The sequence below is a fragment of the Jaculus jaculus genome, chromosome 6 (genome assembly GCF_020740685.1).
Source record: "Jaculus jaculus isolate mJacJac1 chromosome 6, mJacJac1.mat.Y.cur, whole genome shotgun sequence".
NCBI classification, from domain to species: Eukaryota; Metazoa; Chordata; class Mammalia; order Rodentia; family Dipodidae; genus Jaculus; species Jaculus jaculus.
The window spans coordinates 66,503,147-66,525,426 of NC_059107.1; the positions used below are offsets into that span (position 1 = coordinate 66,503,147).

The 22,280-nt window shown below is 41.1% G+C and overlaps 2 pseudogenes; one reads left to right on the plus strand and one right to left on the minus strand.

Annotated features, from left to right (window-relative positions):
• Positions 1–3,857: 3,857 nt before the first annotated feature.
• LOC123461750 lies at positions 3,858–3,982 on the plus strand (annotated as a pseudogene).
• Positions 3,983–7,990: 4,008 nt separating this feature from the next.
• LOC101612910 lies at positions 7,991–8,994 on the minus strand (annotated as a pseudogene).
• Between the last annotated feature and the right edge of the window lie 13,286 nt (positions 8,995–22,280).

Consider the following 22,280-nt stretch of genomic DNA (forward strand, 5'->3'; position numbering starts at 1 on the left):
AACGGTTTGTTTGTTTCTCAACCTTAGGATAATCTTTTGTACTGAGAAGTGATTGAAATACAAAAACTGAAACTGTGTCTGGTTTGGAAGTTCATTCTAGCAATGTGAAGCTGATTGCAACAGAATTGGTACCAGAGAGTGGGGTGTTGCTGCTCAGTGGATTTTGGTCTTTTGGAAATTTTGTTCTGAAGGAATGGGCATGGACTTGGTATTTGCAACCAAAACATCTTCCAGAGCAGTAAGCCAAATTTTATGGGCTATTCTGGTGAGAGTTTGGAAATTCTAAGGCCAGAGAGAACTGTATTTGGAAGTTTTGCTCATGAACTTTCTGAGGAAAAGGAAAGACTGCAGAGAACTTTGCTGGAACTGGAATACTGGCGTAAGGGCTTGCTGCATTCTGCTGCTCATGCCCAGAGAATTTAATCAAGGTTTAATTTGTCATGGACTGATATAATTGGCTGAAGATATAGAACTGAGAAATTTAAGATTTAATGTTGGCAAAACTCAAGCAAGTTTAAAATTACTGGCACTGAAACTGGTTGCTGAAGCTAATATTGTTAAGGATGGCATGACCGTTTTACATTGAAACATGGAAAAGATGCCTGAGGAAAAACTACATGGTAAACTAATTTGAAAGGATTTGACTGAAAGGAAGGAACCTGCTTTGCATGGTCATGATTTATTTCATCCTTGAATCAAGAATATGACTGTGTCCTGCACACCTGGTATTGGTTTCATAAGTGTGGGAAATGTGTGGAGTGAGCCATGAATTGCATATGGTTCCAGAAGCTGTTGCTTAGAAGTATATAGGCAGGTTATGATGACCCTGATGGGCTAGGAAGTCATTGGAATATGAACCCTGGTTTGCATGGAGACTTGAAGATATTTTGGATATACCAGAACTGTGCAAGGGCTACCATGGAATGTTGTTGGTTTGAGATGGAAGTTATTCCTAGCTATTCAGCCCAGCTGGAGGTGTATAATTGGGAAATCCAAAGAGTATTAATCATTGGTTGTGATATTGGACTTGAACTGCAGATGTTTGATGTTTGCTTGATGGTTATCGAGTTTGCATTGGTTCAGTCTCTCCTTGTTATGCCTTATAGTAGTTGGAAATGTTTATGCCATTATATGCTGGAAGTATGTAACTTGTTTTGGTTTTATAGGACTTACAGCTAAGAGACAATCTTAAATCTCAGATGAGACTTGGGACTTTGGAATTATCTTAAGTTGGTTAAGGCTATGGGACCTTTGACATTGAAAACAATATACAGTGTGAGATGGTTATGAATCTATTAGTGGCCAGAGGCAGAATGGGGCAGTTTGAATGGATATCCCCCAATAGATTCAGTTTTATTTAAGCTTTGGTGTCACTGTGGGTGGATCCTATGGACCAAGGTGTGGTGATGGATCTACAATTCCAGACTTAAAGATATACAGACAGCTTGAGTATTTGTGTGTGTGTGTGTGTGTGGGGGGGTTATAGTTCCTGGACTGTGCTTGCTTATGGTGCTGGTGATGGTATTTCTCTCTGTGTGGACTTGTGAAAGGGTCCTGCTTCTTCCACCATTATGGAACTTCCCCTGGATCTGCAAAGTTCAAATACATTCCTTTCTTAAAATAACTATGTCTGGTCTGGAGATTCATCCCAACAATGTAAATCTATTGCACCTCTCAATAGCCATTTATTGCCCTCTTCTGTGTCTGAACTAACATCCTGGTGACTCTGTTTTATCAGGTGTACTCCTTTTTGGAGTATAAGAACAGACACCCAGCTTGCACCAACCCAAGAGCTAAAAATGTCATTAGATGGCACTTGAAAGCTATGGTAGAGATTCCCTCATTTTTCTGTAATCCTCCTCTCTGATGGTCAGCCAATGTATTTGGAAAAAAAACCCTTTATTTATGACTTCCTTTTGTTCTGCAACTATAAAACCTTCATAAAATTGTTAACATGTTGGAACATGGAATTGAGGTAACCTAAATATGTGTTTCTGGGCCATGGTCATTTACATTTGGTTCCAGAATAAACTGCTTTTTATCCTCTTTGAGGTGGGAGCTGTGTCTTTTGTGTGACAGCAGTCTGATTTAGTGTTTTATTCTCCATATCCTCCGGATTTCTGCTTTTATGGGTTTTGATTGATCACCATGTCTGTCACCATTGCCTATTGCATGGAGCTGATTGCCAGGCTAGTAGTAAGAGCAGTATTAAGGCCAGTTTATGATCAGAGTGTGAAGCCTGGTGCAGTCAGGATGTTAAGCCATTGAGGCAAGATTAGGTGAACACCTAATTACATCCCCTCTAGGTTTCCTGACAACTCCTTGCCCTGTCCACGTCCCTTTCCCCCTACAACCCTATATAAATCTACATGTAAGAATAAACTCTCAAGGCCTTGACAAACATGTAGCATGGTCTCCTTCTTGTGTCTGTTTGCCTTTTTTCAGGTTAATTTTACCCTCATTTCCTTGTTCAACTCCCCGCTGGCTGGGGCAAGTGGTGCCCAATGAACATGAGGCACGAGGTACAAAGAAAGACCTGAACGTCGCTCAAAGTGGACGGCCATCCCAGCCATTGGACCGCCACCCCACTGGAGGGGTGAGTGAAGGTCTGCATAGAGGTCACTACAGGCAATTCACCTGTAATACAGACCTGCACCGTGATCGATGCAGAAAAAGCCCGCCTGTGAAACTGATCCATTTTAGGTAAGTGATGAATTTTAGGCAATTAAAGTAAAGACTATTGAGTCAGATTTTCAAGACACAAGAATTGCGGGATTTCCTTTTTGCACTTCTCTTCCTCCTTTTACTTTCGGTTGGTGCCATCACGTGGAATTGCAACATAGCGACAGGGCAACTGAAGTCTCTTGGCCAGGGCTACCCTCTGGCATTGGCTGAAGGCCCCTAGCTCCCTGTGCAAATCCTGACAGCCCGTTCAGGCGTTGGCAAAGACCTCCTATCTAGCCTCTCTTCCTATCAACAAAACTGGGTATGCAACAGCCAGTAAATGTTCTTAGAGCAGCTGCCAGTTCTTAAAATTACAGTCAGGCTCACATCAGGCCCATCGGGGAACCCCTCATGCCGGTTCTCTGACTGGGAATGTTGCCCTCTGGTCTTACCATTTCTCCTCTTTCCTTTTCCATTATGGGACAGACCCTAAGTAAGCATAAATTGTTGAAAGGCTTAAAACTTCTCTCAAGGCACAAGGAACATGGGTTAAAGAAAAAAGATAAAGATTTAACGAAGATTAAAAAGGAGCTAATTGCCATGTTAAGATATTTTAAAACACAAGGAATTGAGATTGCTTCAAGTTCTTTTTGATTTTATCAGGAGGATATGTTCTTTTTATATGTGTGTATATGTGTTTATGTGTGCTCATTGTGCTTGCTAGTCGTGTCATGTTTGTGACTGTTTGTAACTAAAGAGATGAGATGGACACAGGTGACATTCCTTTCTCTTCTAGAGAACCATTTCAAGGAAATCAAAGGCCTAAGCATAGAAATTAAAAAGGAAAAGAGGGAAAGTTAAATGTCTTTTACAGGAGTGAATTTGCCAGATATTTGTTCTAGATCAAGTTCACCTTACATAGATTATTGAAAACAACAAAACTTCCTCTAAAGAGGTAACTTATAATTTGTCAGATATATTTTTAAAAAGATTGTAATGTCCTGTTATTTAAAAGGAAGATGAAACTGATTTGACTTCTGAGCCAGACTGCACAATTTGCCTTAGCTACTCCTAATAAAAAATCATTCCCAAGTGTGTTATTGGTATTAATGATATAAAATTGTATTAAGACTGTATTAAGACTAGGATTAATGGATTTGGTGTAATTTTTTAATAGCCTTATAAGAAAGATAATCGCTTCTCAACCTTTTGGCTAAGATCAAGTGTAGTGTCTGTTCTTATCAGATATCTGTTCTTATCTGATACATCCTCCTATCCGAGGACAATCTATTAAGTGGATATATATACATAAATATATGTAATTCAAACTCCATGGTTCTGTTTCCAATGTTCTGATGATTGCTTTTGGCATACAAATACAAAAAAAAAATACCTTTGCCAAAGCCATGTGGAAAAATCCTTTAACTTTAAAATGGAATGGCCCAGACCCAGTACTCATTTGGGGCCGAGGATCAGTATGTTTGTCTGACACCAAAAAAAATGCTACCAGAGAGACTTGTAAAACAAGCTGATGATCCTCCAGTGCCATCTCACATATCCAAGGAAGAAACACTTCCCTGAGAGAATCTCCTTTTTCCCTAACAGGACAAAGCTGGATGGACCTCTACTTACCTTAATCCTCTCACTCATAATTGGACCCATTATTATAATTAAAATCATGTCTTTTATATGTCAACAGATTAAAGCCATTAAGGTGCAGCCTTTACAGGTCCATTATCACAGACTGGAGCTGGCCGATCAAGGTGTTGCCACTGAAGACCTGCCACCTGTAGCTGTCACTCTCCCTTGATCTTACATTCTGTACTTATTTACTATACTGCTGTCCTCTACAACTCTGCTAAAGCTGCGGTCTACCTGTCTTGGCCAAATAGCTACCCCTCCTTTAGGAGCTGCATAGGATTCAGACCGATGCATATAAGCTCACAATAAAGTGAGTGTGATATGGAGGTTGGTACCATAACTGTTATCACTAAGGCCGTGCCTCGCTCTCTGGCCACACAGCCCTGCCTCCCCTCCCCAAAAGTTACCAAGGGCCAAAGATTGGGGGAAAAAGACATCCCATGGGAGGAGTCAGGTCCCAACTCCCCCAGTTGATGACTGAAGATGTTAAACATCCCTGTTGTAGTCATGTTCGCATTGCTAGCATAAATTACCCAACCAAGAGCAGCTTGTAGGAAAAAGGTTTATTTTGGCTTACACACTCAAGTGGAATCTCCATGATGGCAGAGGAAAATGATGGCACGTGCCGAGGGTAGACATCACCCCTGACCAACATAATGTGGACAATAGCAACAGAAGAATGTGCCAAACACTGGCATGGAGAAACTGGCTATAACACCCATAAGCCCAACAACAGACTGCCTCCAGAATGTGAAATCTCCATCATCTTGGAACCTAGCATTCCAAACACCTAAGTTTATGGGTGATACCTGAAAGAAACCATCACATTCCACCCCTGACTCCCATAAGCTGATAACCATCCATGATATAAAATACAATGCATTCATCCAGCTTTAAAAGTTCCCATACTTTTTATGACTCCCAATGATGCTCAAACATACCCAAAGCCCAAAGTCTTATTTTGTCTGGTTTTATTTTTTGTTTTGTTATTTATTTATTTTTATTGACAACTTCCACAATTGTAAACAATATCCCATGATAATTCCCTCCCTCCCCCACAAAGTTTTTCTTTTGGCTATAAAGATAAAGACATTTATTCATGTTGCATTACTGCATTTCGAAGGCAGAAATACAGTTGTCTGTTTAGAACAATAGCAAATACACAATTTGCATACATAGGAAATCGCAATACTCAGCGTAACAGGTCTCTAGGACAGAAGCACTGTCATCCTAGCTGCTCACACCCAGCCCAGTGGTCAGCGGAGATGCTGCCAGGCTGAAGGCCAGCACAGCATGTCCTTTGCCCTTTGGTGCCTCTGATCTTTCCCAAAGGCCACTTTACATAGGTCACCAGCAACAAGATATACAGAGAAAAGCACAGCATGTGATGCTAGTCATAACTCCCAGACGAAGTAAACCCTCCCCAGACTCTCCATGAGAATGCTGACGGCAGGCAGCATCTCACAGGGCAGGCCCAGCAGTGCCTTGGTTGTAACTGGGCCCTGGGACAGCCCCCGGCAGAATGCTGGTCAGGAGTAGGGGAACAAGCAAAGCAGAATTTTCCTTGGTTCTTAGAATGAAAAATATACTTAACATGAACAAAATATAAGAGGGACACAAAAGAGAAAAGGTAGAATTGTGTTTCCAGCACAGGAGGTAATACAGAAGTTACCACTCAAGGCATTTGTCTCCTTTTTTTTACAGGCACTTTGGAAAAGTCAGGATCTGGGGATCAGAAAAAAAGGCTTTTGCATTTCCCCTAGCTCCTTTCAGTGCAGCCAGTCTTAGTTTTAATGACCTTGGTAAGGCATAAGAAGCCCACAGAAAAATACTCTTTGCATAGCTTGTTGCTTTTTCAGGAGGAGATAGCTTCTTACCAATACAAAAGCTCCTGGAAAAAGAAACAAGTTGGAATCTGATATGCTCAAAGCAATTCAAATACAGGTAGGATCAGGGCCAGCCATCAGCTCAGTCTCTGCATGCAGAGCTGGTTCAAGAACTAGGGCAAGGGTGGGGTCCTGGCTTCCACAAGCAAAGGACTGGTCTCTGGAATTAGGCAGCTGAATTTAGGATCTCAGGCTGGACCTGGCAAGTTGCTTGGTGTTCACTGCATCTCCTTTTATCTCACTCCAGTTCCCAGGCAGCTACACATCCCCAAAAGGGGCATGTTTGTGAATGACAACCCTGTGGGTTGGCCTCAAAGGGTGAGAGCACCTTCTAAAACCCTGAGGGGGCCAGGAGAATGAGAAGATTTAGGCACCAGAATTCTCAGGAGGAATGAGTGGATACAGCTGAATTTCCTCGATCTTTAATTGAAAGGCACAATGAATAGTCTTTTTTGATCCTGAGTGCCACATGCCAGTTTTACAGAATGCAGCAAAGGTAGAAGGGGAAAGGGAGGCAGAACAGTAAAAGGCAGGGCCAGGCAGGAAAGAAAATGCAGTGTGGATCAGGGAGTACAGCCCAGAGGCTCTTGGGAGGTCATCTCTGCCAAAACAGAGGTTACCTGCCACCCTCACCCCAACTAGGGAGGCAGAAGGCGCTAAGCGATGGTAAACAAACTGCTGTTCTTTTCAACCCCACAGTGTGGGGGCCTGAGGGGTCAGTTCCAGGAGGCTGAGGTTCCTTCCTCCCAGCCCTCCTGGGAGGGGCAGAGGTCTGGCAGGATAATGCTGAGTAGGAGGCCTTGCCCTAATCAAGGGACCCAACGGTGATTTTGCTCTTCATGAAATCTGGCCTGCCAGCTAAATCAGAGGCCATGCTTGTGGCCATTACAGCATACATTATTTTCCCCCTAAAAAATACTCAATTCCTTCCCTACATTTAAAATACCACAATAAAAAAACATAGGAAATTCAAGTTCACATAGCATGCCCAGAAAAATAAATTGTCATGACTTAACACTAAATAGCTATTCAACTTTGGATCAACACAAAAATCAAGCTATAGAATAATTAGAACTTGATTTGTTCTTTAAAAATACTACAAACTACTTAAAAAATTCTTTACCTTCAGAAATCAATCAACTAGAGACAGGCCACTGGGAGGGAGAGCACCCAGGGCTTCCGCCCGGATGCTAGCTTCCCGGGGACCCACACGCTAGCGGGACAGAAAGTTCAAGGCTCAAGTTTTTAAATTCTTATGCTACGAAAACACACACACATTTACACACAGTGATTGTAACAGTTGCATACCACTGAAAGAAGGTGTGAGAGGGGTAAAACATGGTTGAATTGTTGTGTTTCTCTGTTTAAAAATGAAAGCAGAAGAATGTCATGCCTATTTGAATTCAGTCAGCAGCAGTCTCCAATTTTTCATGAAGTAATAACATCACCATTTAAAGCAAAGTTCTTATCCATTTCATAATTTAGCAGATTTAACAGTGGGAATGTGCCCCACAGTCAAATTCTGAGCTGTGTATAGTTCTGACTCCTTGGGGGTGACACTGTAAACATGTTCAAGAAGACTCCCCCCAAAGGCTGATGGTCACTGACAAACTCCTTGAATGCCGAGCCAAGTTGGGGGGCAAATCATTCCTTCTGATCATCTGAAAGGGGCTGAATGACGAGTGAAGGGACCTGTGTCACTTAGACTTTACAAATGAGAGCTACCAGCCCAGCCGACTGACAGAGACACACACCAGAGGTTCCTGGCCATTCTCAGGTCTCTTATTTGTACCAAAATGCTAGCTTGTTGTCCCGATGTCCACTGTGATTTTGGTATACAATGGGTATCTCTTTATGTCCTACACCTGGTAAGTGAGTTCAAACCATCAAAGCGCATTGTCTCCTTTGTGTGGGCAATCCGGTAAAATCTCTGAGGATTGGGCTCATTTTTCTTGTCTCTTGAATGTCGGATCATGCGACACCTCCCTATCACAGCATTTGGGCAAGATATTGACATGCTTTTGTGAACTAACCTGTTAAAAAAAAAAAAGTCATCATGTTCTCCCCAGCCCCAGTAATTATTAGGAAATCCATTGATGGCAAGAAAGTGTTGTTTACTGAGGGCAGAGACTCCTCCAAAATACTGAACATATGGCAATCTAAATCTAAACTTATCCATCGTGACAGAAATGTGTCGTGGCTGTGAAAAGCACCTGTAGGCATTGTGGTCATCCATTGGAATTAGGTCTACATAGCTGAACGCAAAGCAGTTATAGTCATGAAGTCCTTCAAGGCTTCTTGAAAGCCAATTTTGAGGAGCTAAGCACGATTGAACATACTGCCTCCAGCCTGGTTGATCACATAGATGCCACAGTCCAATTGCTGGCGCTGCAGGATTGGATGTAAGTAATACAACCAATACTTGAGGTGTTCCTGTCGGTTGCGGAATGGAATAATGATAGCCGCCTTGTGAAGAGAGATGCAGTACTTGGGGTTGAAACTGCCACCCATCCTTATCTCCGGGTTTTGCTTTGCCAAAAGCTCCAGATCCACAGGAACAGTAAAGTCAATCGACAGGAGGCCAACGAGCAGCGGGGACTCTTCGGGGCACGCGGGCAACAACAGTGCCGTGGTGGGGGATAGGGGCACCGAGATCAGGTTGTCGGTCAGACTCTGCCCCTGCGGCTGCAGCGGCACCCCGATGAGCTGGGGCAGGCGGCGCAGGTGGACTGGCCAGGTAGTAGACGACGGTGGCTGTGGTGCCACGAGCAGGCGACAGGGGCTGCAGGGTGGAGCCGGGCATCACGGCGCTACCGCCCAGGAGTGGCTTCCCCCCAACAAAGTTTTAAAATTGAGCCATAATATCAAAAATAAACAAAGAAACCCATAATGGCACAGAATAAACATTCAGACTGCAAAAGACGGCATTGGGAAGAGCAAAGAAATACTCAACCAATACAAGATTTAAACAATTAGGGCCATCATTAAACTCTGCAGATTCAAGTCCAACAACTCTAGTCACTAACAAATCTCCAAGTCCAATAATTCTAACCAGCAACAAATCTCTGGAGTTTTAATTCTTCCCCTCCAGCTAAGTCCTGGAAAACTTCATCCAGGGACTGGCAGCTTTACTTAGCAGCCATGTCCTTGTCCCAGCATCTCCACGGGGACTCCACTACAATCCATGGTTCATCCTCACAGCTCCACTGGGTCTCCATGCAGGCATCCAGCAAACTTGCTACACACTGCCCAAGGCCAATTCCAAAACAAAAAAACTGTGTTGCCAATTCAATAATCCTCTCTTTTTGTATTTGTGCTCCATCATACCAAGTAGTGTGCCAATTTGTTAATCTGGGTGTGGGGTGGGGATAAAGCAAACTTTGAAGAACAAGATAATCCTTGAGCACACAGGCTCCTTCAAAAGAGTCTACATTTTTTTCCTGTTGCCTCAGTGCAGGTCAGCTGGCCCAATCTCAATGCTTGTAATCTTTCAAACAATTTCAGGTGAACAGGCAGCAGTTTAGCCCCAAAGCTTTCAATTTTTCTGTGCCATATACCTCTGCTCAATCCACTCCTATACAACGCAATCCTGAACAATTTCTCAGAACACAGACATAACAGCAAGCCTCTCACACAAACTGCTTCTAGCCCAGTCCAGACAAAGCTCATTTTCATCCACATAAACCAAACCTCACAGACCATAGTTCTACTGTATTCAGGTCTTGCAAATCTGACCAGAAGATTAAATCAAGCTGTATTTACAGCACTGCAAGGTGTCTCTTAGGCCAAGGTTTCAAATCCTTCCACATTCTTCTTGAAGATCATCTCCAGAAGGCCAATGCCACACAGTCAGGTGTCTAGCAGCAAATGACACCACTCCTTGGTACCAACATTATTGTTGCAGTCAGGTTCACATAACTGGCAGAAATTACCCAACCAAGAGCAGCTTCTGGGAAAAAGAGATTTATTTTGGCTTACAGGCTCGAGGAGAAGCTCCACGATGGCAGGGGAAAACGATGGCATGAGCAGAGTGGGGACATAACTCCGTGGCCAACATAAGGTGGACCATAGCAACAGGAGAGTGTGCCAAACACTGGCATGGGGAAACTGGCTGTAACACCCATAAGCCTGCCCCCAATAATACAGTGCCTCCAAGAGGTATTAATTCCCAAATCTCCATCAGCTGGGAACCTAGCATTCAATTCATAAACCTAAGTTTCTGGGGGGACACTTGAAACAAACCACAACAATCTCCTTAAATGTGTAATGACCATTTGTATTTCTTCCTTTGAGAACTCTCTGTTCAAATTCTCTACCCCATTTTTTGATTGGGTTGATTTATTGTTTAGTTTTTTTGAGTTCTTTGTAGATTCTAGACTTTTGTTTGAGGTAGAGCTGGTGAAAATTTTCTCCCACTCTTTGGGATGTCTATTGACTCTGCTTATGGTGTGCTTGTCTATACAGTAGGTATTTGTTTCAAGAGGTACCAGTAGATTAGTGCTGATCTTATTTTCTGTGCTATTGGGGTCTTATTCTTCCCCTATGCCTATATCATGGTGTGTTCTCCTTGTTTTTTATTCTAGTTCTTTTGTGCAAGGTGAGAGAAATAGGTATAATTTCATTCTTCTACAGGTGGTTATCCAATTTATACATCACCATTTGTTGAAGATGACTTTTTTCTTGTGAGCATTTTTGGATGCTTTATCAAATATCAGGTAGTTGTGGTTTCTTGGATTTAGAGATGGGCCTTCTATTCTATTCTATTGATCTATGTGTCTGTTATTGTACACACACCATGTTGTTTTAGTTACTATGGCTTTGTAGTATATCAAATCAAGTGTAGTGACACCACCATAGGTATTTCTTTTGTTGAGGATATTTTGGCTATCTGCAACCTTATGTTCTTCCATGTGAATTTTGAGACTATTTTTTTCCTCTGTGAAGAACATTGCTGCAATGTTCATTGCAATTGTGTTAAATCTAAATATTACTTTTGGTAGGATAGCCATTTTCACAATATTAATTCTCCCAATCCATGAGCATGGGAAGTCTTTCCAATTTCTTGTGTCCTCCTCAATTTCTTTCTTCCATTTTCTTTATATATGTTTTCACTTCCTTGGTAATTGCTATTCCAAGGTATTTAATTTTTTGTTGCTATTGAAAACAGGATGGCATCACTTAACTCTTTCTACATATGTTTGTCATTGGCATATTGGAAGGCTATTGAGTTTTATCCTGCCTCTTCACTGAAAGAAATTGTCACCTTTAGACTTTATGGAGAGAGTATTTAGGGTCTTATCATGTCATCTGAAAACAGGACTACTTTGAGTTCTTCCTTTCTAATTTGTATACCTTTTATTTTTTATTTTTATCTTTTTTGCTTGAGATGTGGTCCCTCCATTTCTAATCTCTCCAGCATTTTAATCATGAAATGGGTGTGGTATTTTTTCAAAGGCCTTTTCTGCATCTATTGAAATCATCATGTGATTCTTGTTTTTATGTGGTAAATTACATTTATTGATTTCAATATGTTGAAACACATCAGCATTCCTGGGTTGAAATCTACTTGATTGAGGTGGATAATTATTCTGATATGCTTTTTGATTCAGTTTGCAAGTATTTTAATTATTGAGAAATTTTATTTCTCAAGAATAGAAAATTATATTTATTATTATTTAATTATTTAATTAGGTAATTATTTATTATTATTTATTTATTATATATTTATTAAGGACATAGGTCTATAATTTTCTATTCTTGATGTTTCCCTGTCTGGTTAGGTGTTAGGGTAATGCTGATTTCACAGAAGATGTTTGGGAGCATTTCCACTTTTTCATTTACATGAAATAATTTCAGAAAAAGTAGTTCCAATTCTTGAATGAAGGTTTGGTAGAACTCTGCATTGACTCCATCTTGGCTTAGACTTTTTTGTTGGAAGGTTTTTTAATCACTTTTAAAATTTTGTTAGAAGTAATAAGCTTGTTCAGGTAGTCTATCAGTTATGGGTTTAGTTTTGGAAATCCATATTTAAGTTATTTGATATCTTTCTATTTTTTATATGTAGGCACTTGGTGCTATAAATGTCTCTTTTAGAACTCTTTTCATTGTATCTCACAAAATTTGGTATGCTGTGTTTTCATATTCATTCAATTCCATAAATTTATTGATTTACTTTCTGATTGTTTTAACAATCCATTCATGTTTAATACTGAGTTGTTCATTCCCAGAAGTTTGTGTTTTTTTTTGTTGGTATTGATTTCCAGACTTAATGAGTTGTGGTAAGATATAATATAGAGAATTATGTGAACTTTTCTGAATTTGTGAAGACATGCTTTAGGTCCTAATATATGACCTGCTTTGGAGAATGTTTCATGAGTAGTGGAGAAGAATCTACATTCAATAAAATTAGGGTAGAATGTTTTGTAGATGTCTGTTAAGTCCATTTGATCTATGGTGGTGTTTAGCTACATTGTTTCTCTGTTTATTTTATGCTTAGAGAGTCTGTCTCTTGATTATGAGATATTGAAGTCTCCAACTATTATTGGATTAGAATTTGTCTATGGTTCATTGTCTAGCAAATTTGGCTATATAAAATTAGGAACACTTGTGTTTGGTGTATATAGGTTTACTATTTTAATATCTTCTTGTTGAATTGTTCCTTTAAGAAGTACAAAGTGTGGGCTGGAGAGATGGCTTAGCGGTTAAGCGCTTGCCTGTGAAGCCTAAGGACCCCGGTTCGAGGCTCGGTTCCCCAGGTCCCACGTTAGCCAGATGCACAAGGGGGCGCACGCGTCTGGAGTTCGTTTGCAGAGGCTGGAAGCCCTGGCACGCCCACTCTCTCTCTCTCCCTCTATCTGTCTTTCTCTCTGTGTCTGTCACTCTCAAATAAAAAAATAATTAATTAAAAAAATTAAAAAAAAAAAAAAGAAGTACAAAGTGATCTTCTTTATCTCTTTTGATTACTTTTGGTTTAAAGTTAATTTTGTCAGAAATCAGTATAGACACTCCTGTTGGTTTCTTGTATCATTTTGCTTGGAATATTTTTGTGGTGGTTTGATTCAGGTGCCCTCATAAACTTAGGTGTTCTGAATGCTAGGTTCCCAGCTGATGGAGATTTGGGAATTAATGCTTCTTGGAGGCAATGTATTGTTGGGGGTTGGCTTATGGGTGTTATAGACAATTTCCCCATGCCAGTGTTTGGCACACTCTCCTGTTACTATTGTCGACGTTATGTTGGCCAGGAGCTGATGTCTACCCTCTGCTTATGTCATCATTTTCCCTGCCATTACAGACTCACTGCTGTGAGTCTGTAAGCCAAAATAAACCCTTTTCCCCCAGAAGCTGTTCTTGGTCAGGTGATTTCTGCCAGCAATGCAAATCTGACTGCAACAATGTTTTTCTATCCTTTCACTCTAAAGTGGTGTTTATCTTCAATTTTAAGGTAAGTTTCTTTTAGACAGTAAGTGGATGGATCCAACTTTCTGATCTAGCCTGTTAACCTGTGTCTTTTAATTGGGAAATTGACTCCAATAATATTCATTTATAATTATATTATGAAGTTGTTTTCTTGATCCTTGCATGTCTTTCTGTCAATTCTGGATTTGATGATTTCTTTTTCTCTCCTCATGTGCATGTTAATTCATCTCCTGAGTGTATTGTCAGTAGGGTTGACTGTGAGCACAACTAATCATAAAGCTGGTTTATATCATGGTGGTAGTTAGAATTAAGTTCCTTCCCCAATAGACTCCCATGTTTCATTAAAACTTGTAACCTGAATGCAGCTCCATGGGAGAGAGAGAAGGAGTCAGTGGAGATAAACAATGATGGACACTGCAAGGATTAAATTTGGCCAGCCAGGCCAAATGAGCCAACAGGTGCAATAGTGCCATGTCTATTATGGGGGAAATGAACCACTCTTCAATTGGACTGGAGGCCTGCTCCATGAGAGGGAATACATCCCTGATACTGAAAACCTATGACAGGAGGTCATGAGCGCTAGGGGGGTAATGCCTATTGGCATCTAGCTAAATACATATATTATGCTTACCAAACTGACCAGTAAGCACTTCTCATAATGTTCATACACATATAGTAATGATACTCTCACTTTTGGTTACAGAAGCTTCTCTTTTCAGCTGGCAGTAACCTTGGGATAACTCAAAAGGCACCATAGTGCTGAGAAGAAGTAACAGAGGAGGCCAGGCGTGGTGGTGCACACCTTTAATCCCGGCACTCAGGAAGCAGAGTTAGAAGGATCGTCATGAGTTCAAGGATACCCTGAGACTAAATAGTGAATTCCAGGTCAGCCTGGGCTAGAGGGAGACCCTACCTCAAAAACAAACAAAAAAAGAGGAGTGCCCAGCACTGAAACATCTCTATCACATCTTCCAATGCTCAGGGCCCATTATGGAAGAGATGGCAGAAAGAATGTAAGAACCAAAGGAAGGGTAGGACTCCTTACAACGTGCTCCCTCCAGACACAAAATGGCCTGGATATCCATGACCTCACAGTGCCCGACACTACTTATACAAGACCATCATAAGAGGAGGAAAAGATTGGTAATGCAAGTTTTATGGACTATTTTCATGAGAGTTTGAAAAGGCTAAGTGAAGAGAAAATTGTATTTGCAGGCTTTGCTTATGAACTTTCAAAGGAAACAGAAAGACCACAGAGAACTTTGTTAGAACTGGACTATTGTCATAAGAGCTTGCTGCTTTCTTCTGCCTGTGCCCAGAGAGTTTAGTCAAGGTTGAATATGAAAATAATTTTAAGGGCTTAGAGGAAGATTTGGAACTGAGAGATACACGATATAAAATTGGAAAAATTCAACTAAGTTTAAAATGCAGGCACAGAAACTCATTTTCAGTTACTAAAGCTGCTATTGTTAAGGATATTATCACCATTCAGGATGTCTCAACTAGTTTACATTAAAACAATGAAATAATGCCTGAATTCAGAAAATACTAAATGATAGAAATGCAGATTTCTCTCCTGAATTTCTTCATCTCTGCTTTGGTACTTTCTTTCTTCAGAAAAGCATATGGTGGATGTCATGTGTGTTTGTTCTGACTTACTCCATGTGTACATCTAAGTTCTACCCACATACTTACAGCTGTGCTCCCCTAAACCCTCAATTTCTCTTCTGCTTTGATACTTTCCATCTTTAGGAAATTACATGGTCGATGCCATGTGTGCTCTCTCTGAGCCTCTCTACATTTAAGTTCTACTTTCCATATGCTTGCCATTCTGTTCTAGCTTTTTTCTAAAGACCTCAATCTCCATTAAATTAACCTTAAAAACTACACAGTATTTCCACATGAGAGCACGTTTCCTACTTCCCACATGTCAAGCCTCCTTCTCTAGATCTCATTCTCCATTAAATAAACCCCACAATGTGTAATTTCTCCTTAAATAAACTTCACAATTCATAATTTATCCTTCTTGAGTCCATCTTTAATTCTTTTTTATTTTCATTTTAGAGAGAGAGAGAGGAAAGAGAAAGAGTGTGCCAGGCCTTCAGCCACTACAATTGAAATCCAGATGCTTGTGCCACCTAGTGGGCATGTGTGACCTTGTGCTTGCCTCACTTTGTGCAAATGGCTAACATGGGCTCTGGTGTGTCGAACATGGGTCCTTGGGCTTCACAGGCAAATAACTTAATGGATTAACCATTTCTCCAGCTGCTTCCTTAATTCTTTATTAAAGGTAGGACAGAACCCCAAACTTGAGACTCATAAACTGGGAGACCCCTCCTGTTGCAGTCAGGTTCACATTGCTGTTAGAATTCACCCAACTAGGAGCAGCTTGTGGGGAAAAGAAGTTTATTTTGGCTTACAGGCTTGAGGGGAAACCATGATGGCAGGAAAAAATGATGGCATGAGCAGAGTGGACATCTGTCGGGAGCTGTAGCTGCTCTTTGACTGTGGGAACTGCAGCTGGTCTTGGATCTCCAGGCACAGAGGCCTTATCATCCAGCCTTGGTAAAGCATACTTCAGAGACATTACTGACCTTGGTGGAGCAGACTTTGGACATGAATGCATTGTTTTGAGAAAGTTTTATTTTCTGTATATAAGCTTGTGTCTGCTTGAATAAATTTGAGCCTTGATCAGTGCTTGTCTTGGCTCCATTCCTTGTGTTCTTGTCTCAGGTTAATTCCCCCTCCCGCTTTCATGGTCTGTTTTGATTTGCGCAGCAGGTCGGCACAACATCACAACAGAGTGTGCCACACACTGGCATGGGGAAACTGGCTATAGCACCCATAAGCCTGCCCCCAGCAATACACTACCTCCAACAGGTGTTAATTCCCAAAATTCCATCAGCTGGGAACCTAGAATTCAGAACTCTTAAGTTTATGGGGGGCACATGAATTAAAAAACCACATTCCACCTCTGGCTCCCATAAATTGATAATCAACCATGATTTAAAATGCATTCATCCAACTTTAAAAGTCCACATAGTTTTTATCAGTTCCAATGATATTCATACATCCCCATCCCCATAATCTAAGGTGTTTTAACTGAGCCATAATACCAAAAATAATAACCTCAAAATACCCATAATGGCACAGAACATTCACACTGCGAAAGATTGCATTGGGCATAGCTAAGAAATATTCACATAATATAAGATTTTAAACAACCAGGGCAAAACCAAAAACAAAACAAAACAAACAAAAAAAAAAAAACCCCAAGAACTCTAGCCAGTGACAAGTCTCCAAGTCTGGTAATTGTAACCAGCAACAATTCTCTGGTATTCCAATTCCTCCTCTCTAGCTAGGCTACTCACAGTGCTGGACAACTTCATCAGGCCAGCAGCTTTCCTTAGCAGCCATATTATGGTCCTGGCATCTCCACTGCAATCCATGATACTCATGGCCCCATGGGGTCTCCATGCAGGCAACCAACAAACTTGCTTCACACTGTCCATGGCCAAAACACAAGACCGTGTTGAAAACTCAATTACCTTCTCTTTCCTGCATTCCTTATACTCCACAATACTAGGTAAGGTGCCAATTTGTTAATCCAAGGGGCAATAAAGCAGACTTTGAAGAATAGGACACTTCTTGAGCACTCAGGCCCCTTCAAAAGAGTCTACATTCTTCCTTTTGTCCCTGTGCAGTTCAGCTGGCCCAATTTCAAACGTTGCAGTTTCTCAACTGCAGCAGAATGGGCAGTGGTTTCACCCAAAGATTTTTCTTTCTGTGCCCTATCCCTCTGCTCACACCAGTTCATTTCTACACAAACAACCCTGCACAAATTCTCGGACACAGGCATAAGAGAAAGCTTCTCACACAAACTTCTAGACCAGTCCAAGCAAAGCTCTTTCTCACCCTCATAAGCGAAACCTCATAGTCCATAGTACTTACTGAATTCAAGTCTTGCAGCTCTGGCCAGAATCGTCAATCAAGCTGTACTTACAGCACTGCAAGGCATCTCTTACACCAAGGTTTCAAATCCTTCCACAATCCTCTTGAAAATCTGCTCCAAAAGGCCAAATCCACACAGTCAGATGTCTAGCACTAACCCCATTCCTGATACCACTTTACTGTTGCAGTCCTGTTCACATTGCTGGTAGAAATCACCCAACCAAGAGCAGATTCTGGAAAAAAAAAAGAGGTTTATTTTGGCTTACATGCTCGAGGGGAAACTCCATTATGGCAGGGGAAAATGATGACTTTTGAAGAGGGTAGACTTCACCCCCTGGCCAACATAAGGGGCACAATAGCAAGAGAAGAGTGTGCCAAACACTGACATGGGGAAACTGGCTAAAACATCCATAAAACCACCCCCAACAATACACCATCTCCAGGAGGATTTAATATTCAATTGCTATCAGCTGGGAACCTAGCATTCAGAACACCAAGTTTATGGGCAACACAAACCCCACACCTCCTGAACCCTAAAATCCTGCATCACTAACACTACCACTAACCCTAACCTTAGCCATAGCTCCCACCCTAAATGCACCCCTAAACAGCCCTAGCCATAACACTATCCTAACCCCAACCGTATCCTTCTAATCCTATCCCTATCCCAGGCATAGTCATTGAACTACTTCTAGTTCTAGCCCAATCCCATACCCTAAACTTAACAATTTAGCTCTAACTTCGCTCTACTCCTAACCCAAGTACTAACCTTAACCCTGACTGTAATCCTAACTCTAACAGTAAATCTAATCTAACACTTCTGTAGCCCTCACCCTGGCCCTAACAATGGTCCTACTCTTAGCTCCAGACCTATTACTGTAACCCTGGCCTTAAATCTGTCTCTAGTGTAACACTAAACCTAACCCTACCTCTAACCGTTTCTATATCCCTAAAAACAACTTTAAATACTTACCCTAGCCTTAAACCTAATGCTAAATCTGTCCTTAAACCTAAACCTGACACTTGCTTTAGCGCTAACACTAACTCGATCCCTAACATAAACCCTACCCTAATACTAGCCCATTAGCCCTTGATATCACACTGACACTGAACATAACCCTTGCCCTAAATATTCCTAATCCTAAATCTAATTGTAATCCTAGTCTTAGTCATAACCCTAGCATTAATTCTAACCCAAATTCTAACTCGACACTGAATGCTAACCCTAACTTTGCCCCGGCCAGCAGAACTTCAGTAGGAGCACGGATCCTAGAGAACCTGAAATGGAAGGGACAAGAGACACAAGGAACCGTCAGCAAGACAGGAGTCTTATCAAGCTGCAATTTTTATTTTTCTCAGGGCGCCTTTTTTTATACAGCAGAACAGGGGAGTTTGTCAGTAGTTTAGGTTTTGCTAAAATTCTGTTTTGACAGGATAAGGTCGTAGGCACAAGGCCACAGGATTAACGACTTTAACAAACAGCTGCAGGCTTTGTGACTTTCCACAACAGACAATTTATCACAAAATGGAGTCATTACTCAAGATAGAGGCACTTTTGGTTGCCTAGTTCCCAGAAGGCTGACCGTAAACTGGCCTTTTGCAAAAGATAACATTCTGTAAGCAGTCTGCTGACCAAGCAGGCCCAGGCAAAATGGAGAGACTTTTGCTCTATGGCTCCTGACATAACTTTAAACATACACTTAAATCTAACTCTAAAGCTAGCCCTAACCATAAATCTAATGATAGCCACAAACCTAACTTTTAACCTAGCCCTAATTCTAGCATGAGATAATAATCAATACCCTAACTCAAACCCTAACCTGAGAATAGCCTCAAATCTAATATAGCTCTAGCCCTCATCCTAAACATAACTCTAAACCTAAACCTAATCTTAGCCCTAACCTTAAATTTAAACTAGACCTAGCACTACCCATAGATCTAACCCTAACAAAATCCCTAATCCTAGTTTTAGTCTTGAAACCTAATACTAATCATAAACCTACACCTAGCCCTAGCCCAAACCCTTACCTTAACCTATAGCTAGCCTGAATCCCAAAGCTAACTGTGGTCTTAATCCAAACACCAACACCAGCCCCAACCTTTACGTTATCCTAACCCTAACTCTAACCCTAACCCTAACCCTAACCCTAACCCTAACCCTAACCCTAACCCTAACCCTAACCCTAACCCTAACCCTAGGACAAACCCTAACACTAATTTAACCCTAACCCTAAGTCAAACCTGAATCTAACCCTAACCTAGCCCTCATCTTAACCCTAACCAAAACAATAGCTCAGACCTGACTCTCACTTTGAGAGCAAACGCTAACAGCCTTAGCACCAACTAACCCAAACCCTAAACCTAGTTCTAACTTCACACATAAGTCCAACCTTACCCCTCCCCTAATCCTAACCCAAGCCCTTATCCTAACACTAACTTTATCCCTAAAACTAACCCTAAATCTAAACCTAGAACTAGCCATAACCTTAACACAAAACATAATGCAAACAATTAAACTACTTAATCCCCCCAATCCCTAACCTTGGCTATCCCCTAACCCAACTGTAACAAAGCCTAATCCTAACCGTAGTCATAACCATAGCCTTACTCCTAACCCTAATCCTATCTCTAGCATTTACACCGAGATCTAAATGTAACCTTACCACTAACCCTAGCCTTAACCTTAAAGGTAAACATAATCCTAAACCAAGCTCTAGACCTAGCCCATAGCCTTATCATAACCCTAACTCTAACCTGAGCCCTAGAAAAAACCTAACCCTAATCCTAGAGCAAGCCTTAGCCCTGATGCTAAACATGTTCACAGACTTAGCCCTAACCCCATCTGTTATCTTAAACCTTCCCAAGCCCTAACCCTATCCCTAGACCTAGACCTAACTATGGCCACAGCCATAACACTACCACTAACCTTAGACCAGAACTAAACCTAACCATAACTCTAACCTTAACCTTAACAATAACACTTAATCTTAACCCTTATAGTAGTCCTAAATCTAACTCTAATCCTAAACCTATCCCTAGTCCTAACTCAAATCCTAACTATAACCCTAGCACTGACCGTACATCTGCTCCTAATTCTAGCCTTAACACTTACCCTGACCTTAGCCGTGGCTCTAGCCAAACATAACCATAATCCTAAGATTAACCCTAACCCTACCATAACAGTAACCATAACCCTAGTCCTAACCTAACTTTGACTTAATCCTCACCTTAACTGTAACAATAACCCTAGCCCTAATCTTAACCCTAAATATAACTCAGACAATAACCCTCGTACTAGCACTAAATATAACCCTAATCCTAGTCCTAACCCTAAATATAACAATAATCTAGACCTAGCCCCAATTCTAACCCTAACCCTAAACCTAAACCTAATATGAGTACTTGAACTACCCTTAGCCCTAAATGTAACCTTAGCCTTAACCCTACCCCTATTCTTGAACCTGAAACTAACACTAATTCTAAAACCTAGTCCTAGCTCTAGTCCTGTCTATAAGCATATCCCAATGTTAACCTTAGTCCCAGCCTTAGTTCTAGCACTAAACCTAATCTTTTAACCTTTTCCATAGCCTTTGTAATAAGCTCTGACCATAGCTATAGAGTAATCACAACCCCTAGACCAGACCTAACACAAACCCTAACCAAACCAAACCTAAACCTTAACATTAACCATAACCCAAGTCCTAACTTGAACACTAGCAATAACCATAGTCTTAACTCTAACCCTAACCAAAACCCTAATGCCAAACCAAGCCTTAGCCCTAGCCCCAACACAAATGCCAACTCTAACCCTATCTTTACCTACCCCAAACCATAGCCTAAACGCAAAGCTTAACCCTAAACGTAACCCTAGCTCTAGCCCAAACCCTAACATTTTGCCTAAACCAAACCCTATCAAAAGCAACATTTCTAAGTCCTAGGACTAACCTTAACATTAAGCTTAATGCTAATCTACCCTAGGCCTAACACTAGCATTAACATTAACCCTAACTGTAATCTTAGCCCTAGCCCTAACACTAATACTAACCTTAAATCTAGCCTTAGTGCTAACACTAACCCCAAACCCAACCTTAATGCTAACTCTAACCCTAGTACTATCCTGAGATCTAGCTATAACCCTAGTTCAAGCAATAATCCAAACCCTAACCTTAACCTTATCTCTATATCAAGCTGTAATCCTAAAACTAACCTTAACACAAAACCTATCCTTAGCCATAGCCACAGTTTCACCCCAGCCCTAGCCCTAGATATAACCAAAACACGAGCCCTAGGCCTAGCCTTAACCCTAGTCCTAACCCTAACCCTAGTCATAGTAATAACAATGACCTTAACCCTAACACAATAGCCTTAAATAAGCCCTAACCCTAAAGCTAACCCTTGCCCTAATTAGTCACCTAATCCTATCCTTAGCTTAACCCTAGCAATAAACCTAAACCTAGCACTAACAATAAACAACACTAACCCCAGCCCTAGTGCTAAACTAACCATAGTGTTACAACTATCCCTAGACCTAGTCCTAACATAACCCTAACGAAACCTTAACCTAAGCCCTAATTCTAACACTTTCCCTAGCTCTAAACATAACTAGGCCCTATCCCTAGGCCTAATATTAAACTTAATTGTATCCTTAGCCTTAGCCCTAACACTTACCATTATCCTAACTCTAATGGTAACTTTAACCCAAGCAATAATCTTAACCCTAAC